The sequence below is a fragment of the Mastomys coucha genome, chromosome X (genome assembly GCF_008632895.1).
Source record: "Mastomys coucha isolate ucsf_1 chromosome X, UCSF_Mcou_1, whole genome shotgun sequence".
NCBI lineage: Eukaryota > Metazoa > Chordata > Mammalia > Rodentia > Muridae > Mastomys > Mastomys coucha.
In genome coordinates, this window is record NC_045030.1 from 54697973 (window position 1) to 54705873 (window position 7901).

A 7901-nucleotide genomic window follows, 5' to 3' on the forward strand; every position below is an offset into this window, starting at 1 on the left:
ATGAATGCAGATCAACAAGTGTCTTAGTCAGGGTTTCTATTCCTGCACAAACATCATGACCAAGAAGCCCACAAGGGGCCCTACCACCTTGATCACTAATTGAGGAAATGCCCCACAGCTGGATCTCATGGAGGCACTTCCCCAACTGAAGCTCCCTTCTCTGTGATAACTCCAGCCTGTGTCAAGTTGACACACAAAACCAGCCAGTAAAACAGAGCTCTGGGAGTCCTGGTGATAAGGTTGTGGAATGATCTGAGGAATCTCAGGGGTCAAAGACACACCATAAGAACATGGCCCATAAAGTCAGGTGACAGACACTCATTGGGGATCACAGAGATCAGGGAGCCTGTAGGGGTCTGACCTAGGTCTTTTGCATATATGTTGTGGATGAGTAGTTTGGTATTCTTGTAGGAATCCTAGGAGTGGGAATGGGGGCTGTCCCTGACACTTTTGCTTGCATTTGGGATCCTTTCCTCCTACTGGGTTGCCTTGTCCAGTTTTGATGTAAGAATATATGCCTAATCTTATTGTAGCTTCTTATGCTGTGTTTAGGTAATGGTAGGCCTGCTCTTTTCTGAGGGGAAGTGGAGGGAGGTGGATCTAGGGAAGAAGTGAAGTGAGTGGGAGAGATATAGGTAATGTATGAGAGAATAATAAAAGAGACTCAAATAGAGATATGACTTTCTGTAGCTTAAAGAAGAAGAAAGAGGAGGAAGAGGAGGAGGAAGAGGAAGAGGAGGAGGAAGAGGAGGAGGAGGAGGAGGAAGAAGAGGAGGAGGAGGAGGAGGAAGAGGAGGAGGAGGAGGAGGAGGAGGAGAAGGAGAGGAAGTTTAAGTTAACTGTGTTAAAGATCTGCATCTTAAGCTCTGGAAAGACAGGAAATGGGACAAAGGCCTGCTGTGGGGCCAAGCACCAGTAAACCCATTACTAATGAGGCTATGGCAGAATGGTGAGTTCAGAGCTAGCCTGGACACACAGAAAGATCTTGACTTATAATCAGAAAAGTTTTTATAAACTTTAAAAAAAAAAACATAAAATGGAACAAAGACCAATGTGAGTTGAGATCCTGAGGAAGACTGTGACTGAAAGCTTGACAGTCTGAACATACAAAATGAAAGGGAATGGTCATTTTTATCGACAAAGGAGGCAACAAAACCGAAGCAAGATAGGCAGAAAGGCAAAGCAGCAGCACAGTTCCCTAGGACAGAGTATGTGAGAAGGTTGGCATGGCCTGTTGGTGAGAAGGTTGGCATGGCCTGTTGGTGAGAAGGTTGGCATGGCCTGTTGTTGAGAAGGTTGGCATGGCCTGTTGATGAGAAGGTTGGCATGACCTTTTGGATTCACACTTGATCTTTTTGGCATGGGATATTTGAGAATTTGGTTTGATACTGGGTGTAGTGGCCCCTGAGCTTTTAATCCCCTCATTCAGGAGGCAAGGATCTCTGTGATTTTGATGTTAGCCTAGTCAATTTAGTGAGTTCCAGGTCAGGCAAAGCTATATAGTAAGACCCTTTGTCAAAAAAGGAGGAGGAGGAAGAAGAGGAGTAGGAGGGAAAAAAAAGAAGATAGGAAGGGAGAGAGAGAGAGACAGAGACAGAGAGACAGAGAGACAGAGGAATTTGATTTGAGGGGTTTCTGTGGAGATGGCTCACAGAATGATGCCTTCCTCTGACTGCCATATGCACATGGACTTGTGCGTGTGTGTATGTGTGTGTGTGTGTGTATGTGTGTGTACATGTCCACATGCATTTCATTTGATTTACACAGTCAAAGGAAAGACATTAGGATTCACTGAACAGCAGCATAATGGCATGAAGAAAGCAGTGTTACGGGACAATTAGCGTAGGATTTATGGGATTGCATATGGCAATCCAGATGGCAAACCCTCTAGTTGCAAAGATTCTTCCTTGCCAGTACAGTGAGCAGTGACATAACTGTAAAGGGGAAGGCTGAAGGCTGGCAGCAAAGCAGGCCATGTTGGAGAAAAAGGACCTAACAGGAAGAATCAAATTGGAAGGACACATACTTAATAACCAGCTTATGACAAGGCTGTTATGTAACATTCTGATATAGTATATCCAAAGGAACCCAAAAGAAACAAGTAAAGCCAGAAAACCAGGAAAGTTGAAATAGTGAGCATCCATTATTACCTGGCCCAATGCCTGCCACTCCAACCCAATTTTCATACATGCCACCATCATTGTGAATTGCCTAGAATTCCATGTTTTCCCATCCTTCTAGACTTTGACTTTTCTTGGATGCATCTTTTAGAGGCAGAATGTCCACCAAAACTATTCAGGCCACAGCCTCTGGATTCTCTAAACATGCTGCTGTGCAGCAAGGAGGACTTTGGAAACTTCAGCAGTTTATAGACCTCCAACCAGGCAGGCTGATGCTGAGCAATCTGAGCAGGCCAGTTGGAATCAGAGACTTTTTCTTGGCTGTAGTTAGAGAGCTAGAGTAAAAGGAAAGGAAAAAAAGAAAGAAATGTCAGACATGAAATGTGAGAGCAAGTCCCAGCCATTACATCCCCTCTTGCTAGAGGGAGAGGTGATATAAAAATTGTGAGAAGGAATGGGGGCAGACTCCAGAAGCAAAGATTGCCCTCTGGCTAGCAGCCAGTGAGGAAATGAAGACCTCTGTCCTATAAAGGGAAACGAGTGAGTTTCTTGAACAACTGAACAGGCATGAAAGCAAATCCATCCCCAAGCCCCAGAAATAAATGCAGTTATCATGTCATAGACATCATGACACTTAAAGCATAGAAACCATTCAAGCCTCACTGTCCCCAGATTGATTTCACACCTATGGAACAATGAGATGATAAATGGATTTTCTGGGCCTGGAGAGATGGCTCAGTAGTTTAGAGCACTAACTAACTGTTCTTACAGAGGAGCTGGGTTTGGTCCTTAGCACCCACACGGTGGCTCACAACTCTCTCTAAGGCTAGTTCCATGGGATTGATGCCTTATTCTGGCCTGGCCTCTACAGGCACTGTTTACATGTGATACACATACACATGAACACACACGCACACACACACACACACACACACACACACACACACACGAGTAAAATGCTCATATGCATAATATAAAAGAAAGAAACCTGAAAAACATTTTTTTTAAAAAAGTCCAAAGTTCATATGATAGTACTCTGCTAGGGAAGCCATAGAAAACTAACATAGCACCCTTCACAATCTGCTTCAATATTATATTTGTGGGCAGATTTTCTGACTATGGCCACCAATTACTATTGGGTCAGAAGGGCTTAGAAACTGTGTGGTCGTGTGTTGCTGGAGGCAAGATGATTAGAAGATATTAAATTGGTCATGTAAGGAAGAAAAAGAATTACACAACCTCAAATTCCTTGAAAAAATGTCATTGAACACTAAGGTAAATGTAATCATAGCATAACTCCTTGGGTCAGCGGTGAATGTGTTTCCATTATGTCAAGATGATAGCTTTGCACTGTGGTATAACTCTATTGTTGTATGGGTGAGGTTGTAAGTAGAATAAATCCTCATCTTCTGTTATAAGATGGCAATAGACCTGGGTTTCTATTCCTGCACAAACATCATGACCATGAAAGCAAGTTGGGGAGGAAAGGGTTTATTTAGCTTACTTCCACATGGCTGTTGATCACCAGAGGAAGTCAGGACTGGAACTCAAGCAGGTCAGGAAGCAGGAGCTGACGCAGAGGCCATTGAGAGATGTTCCTTGCTGGCTTGCTTCCCCTGGCTTGCTCAGCCTGCTCTGTTAGAGAACCCAAGACTTCCAGCCCAGTGATGGCACCACCCACAAAGGGCCCTACCCCCTTGATCACTAATTGAGGAAATGCCCCACAGCTGGATCTCATGGAGGCACTTCCCCAACTGAAGCTCCCTTCTGTGATAACTCCAGCCTATGTCAAGTTGACACACAAAACTAGCCAGTACACCCATGCTAGTGAACCAAAAGATAACTGTGTATGTGTGTTATTTAGAAACATGGAGACAATTAAAAATTAAAAGTTAAGTACATGAGCTAAGAGGGCCAATGAGTTAGAAAGTCCTGTGCATGTATAATGAGGCCCTTTTGCTGGCCCTTTAAGGTTTCACCATGTTCTCACAGGGAGCATTGCCAGGCTGTTGGCCTGTGTCTTGCAGTTGCAATGGATCTAAGTTTGAAATGTTGGAACTTAGAAAAATATTACCAGGAGTCTGAAGTGTATCAGAAACATCCAGGACTATGCTAGCCGAGAAGTATATCCATGCTGAATGGGAGATGGAACTGGCTAAAGTACATGAAACAGGTTCCCCGAGTCTGTATGAGAAAGTAGGCTGAGAGTAAGGAGAACAAAGATAAGAAGAAACACATAATTCTTTATTAGTATGTCCTCAGATTCAGGGCTTTGTGATACTATCCAGTTTTTGGTGGCTACCCTCATAGCCGCTGGAAAAGAAGTTTTGCTTCCTGGATTGGTGAAAAAAAAAGTCAGGGGCATACTCTGACTCACTGGTCTCACTCTGACCAGTTTTGGATATCATTCAAAGATGTGGGGTGAATGATGGTGCATTAGAGAGATGCATCAGTCATTGTCCTTGGATTATTAAATTCTGGATGTGTTTGATGAAGGCTTTATCATTTTAAGCAGTTCAAGTCTGTTATCTCCTATAAGACGGAAGAGAAGCCCATTTATCAATCAACATCTTTGCAACTGCTGAGAGCATGAACATTTATGATGACATGGATGCTGATGTGCTGCAGAATTACCAGAAATACAATCTGAACAATGATATCTAGGGCTACCTGAAGGAGTCTGCCACAGTGAACATACTGCCAGGATGACGGCTGTGAACAACTCCAGCAAGAGCGCTTCTGATATGATTGCCAAATTGATGTTGATGTTCAATTACACCTGCCAGGCTGTCATCATGAAGAATATGATTGAAATCATCTCTGGGGCCACTGCTCTGGATTAATGGAAGTCAAGATGCATCCTCAGACAAGAAATAAAGAAAGAAAACTCAGCAAGCTGATTTTGACTGCTTGTTGTCTTTGTCAGAAGAAAGAAGGTCCACTGCATTACAGAGACAGCAAGGAGTTTGTCAATTATCTTACATCAAACAACTTGCCTTGAGAAGAAAAAAAATTAAAAGTTAAATGTGGCACGTATGTGGACAGAGGAAGAACAGGAGATTTGTTCATTAGAAAAAGTGACATAATATTGCAATACAACATGTATTACTTTTGTAAAAACAAAGACTACTGGCTGGGGAGATGGCTCAGTGGGGAAAAGGTGCTTGCTGTGCAAGAAGGAAGACCTAAAATGAATTCCCTAGAACTTATGTTAAAATGCAAGGTGTGGTTGCATGCATCTTTATAATCCTATCACTGTGGGAAGTAGAATGGTGTCAGAAAGATCACTGAACCTTGCTGGCTGCCAGCATAGCACTAGCTTTAGTGAGAGACTCTTCAGGGAATAGGGTAGAGAGTAATAGAGCAAATGCTCTGACATGCCCCACTACTCTTTATGTATGGGAGTGTGCACCTGCACACTATAACATAAATACACACACACACACACACACACACACACACACACACACACACACACGTATATACAGAACTACTTGGAAAATGCTCAGTGGTGTCAGCAATGGTTAATATTTTTGTCAACTGCATACAAGCTAGGGCCATCTGGGAAGAGTACGTTTCAATTGAGAAAATGCCTCCATACAATTAGCCTGTAGATGCAAGCTTATATTTACTAAAACCTACTTTTAATAAGGGTACTTAGGTACTTTAAGCTTCCTTGTAGCTCACCATCCACCAGAGGTAGTGGAAAGGAAAGGATAATAGGGCCAAGAAGGATGTGGACCTGTTTACCTGTTTAGAAATAGTTCATTGTATCAAATCCAATCTGCATTGTCAGGATATTAGCAATTCAGTTCACATGAATCAACAGCAGTAGGTCAACTCACTCACCAACACCATTCACAAAAGAAACCATGAGACTCTGCCAAATGGCCCAAGTCTTTGGTCAGAAGCCACCAGAAGCTCTTCAGTAGCATTTCTCTCTATGAAGTCACAACAAATGATAACCAGCAAAGAGTGGCAAGGTGAACCCATACCACAAACTGTAGTCCACTGTCTGTAAGGTTATATTTATACCCTTTCCAAACATCATGTGTTCTTTCAAACATCTGCTCTAATAAAACATCACATGCCCCTTTTCCAGGCTGCTTCCATAAAAAGACCACGTCTGTTCTCAGCAAAACATCCTCCTACGTGTCTGCTTCAGCAAAACATCCTTTCATAAGACACTTTCCAGAAAAAACATCACATGACACAACTGAGTCTCCAAAGAAACTAGAAATTTCCATTTCATGTTAGCAAGTTTGAGGCGTCATTTTCTTTTTATTAATTGATTAGGAAGGGCCCATCCCACTGTGGATAGTCCCACTCCTGGAAAGCTATTCCTGAGTGGTATAAAAAAAAATCAGGCAGAGCAAGCCATGGAAACAAGTCAGTAAATCCCATTTCCCTGTGTCCTTTGCTTTATTTCTTTCCTCCAGGTACCTGCTGTGAGTTCTTGTACTGATTTTCCTCCATGAAGGATTGCAAGATGCAAGCTGAAATAAACACTTTCCTTTCCAGATTGCTTTTGGACATGGTGTTTAACATAGCTATGGAAAGCAAACGAAGATAGTAGCTTAACATAAGATAAAATGTAAGACAACATTTCACCCCATTTTCTGAACTTGCACGCTTCCAGACATTGAGTAGTTTTCTTCAGCAGTAACTGGAGAAGAAAGTGTCAAGAGTTCTTTTGTATTGAGATCCTAGGTACTTAGCAGGTTGTCCACCTGATGAATAATCCTGGGAGATAAAAATATATAGTTTTATTTATTTTGGACAATTTAAATTGATTAAAGATTTCTTCTTTTTTGAACTTTACTTTAAGGTTTTAATTTTTTATACAGAATAAAGGGCTTGGGTGTGGCACTCCCAGATTTATTTTGTTATTTATTGTTGAAAATCTTTTTCAGTCTCCCAATCACCCTGTCTTCCTCTTGTTGGTTTCCTTTCCTCATTACACCAATACCTTTCATGTCACATGTAACCTTTTATACTCATTTATCCACTCACCCATCATTTAATACCTCTTTTCTCCATCTCTCTGTAGACACAGATTTCCATTCTACCTTCATGGCCTATACACATACCTTTACATATGTACACATAAGAATACATTTTAGCAACCATATATGAGAAAAAACATACCTCATTTCTTCTTCTGAACCTGGTTTTCCTCAGTTATTGTAATAATTTTCTGTTTTATTAAATATTCTGGTTTTGTTTTTATGAGTAGGTAGAAGTCCACCATATTTGTGGAACATGTTTTCTTTATCCACTCATCTGCTGATGGATGTCTAAACTGATCCACACCTTGGCTATTGTGAAAAATGTGAAACAATAAATATGGGATTGTAAGTATCTCTGTTGTCAGATTTAGAGTCCTTTGGGTATATGCCTAGGAGTGATATAGCTGGGTCATATGATAGTCCATTTTTCATTTTTTGAGAAAGCTCCATACAGATTTCTATAGTGGCTTTACAAGTTTTACAGTTTTTTTTATTTTTATTGGATATTTTCTTTATTTACATTTTGAATGTTATCCCCTTTCCCGGTCCCATCCTCCTGAAACACTCTATCCCATCTCCCCTCCCCCTGCTTCTATGAGGGTTCTCCTCCACCCACCCAACCACTCCCGCCTCCCTACCCTGGCATTCCCCTACACTGTGGCATAGAACTTTCACAGGACCAAGGGCCTCTCCTGACAAGGCCATCCTCTGCTACATATGTAGCTGGAGCCATGGGTTCTTCCATGCGTACTCTTTGGTTGGTGGTTTAGTC

The 7901-nt window shown here is 41.9% G+C and overlaps 1 pseudogene; it reads left to right on the forward strand.

The window, feature by feature from the left end:
* Positions 1 to 4963, forward strand: part of LOC116091446 — an 11236-nt pseudogene extending 6273 nt beyond the window's left edge.
* Positions 4964 to 7901: the final 2938 nt, after the last annotated feature.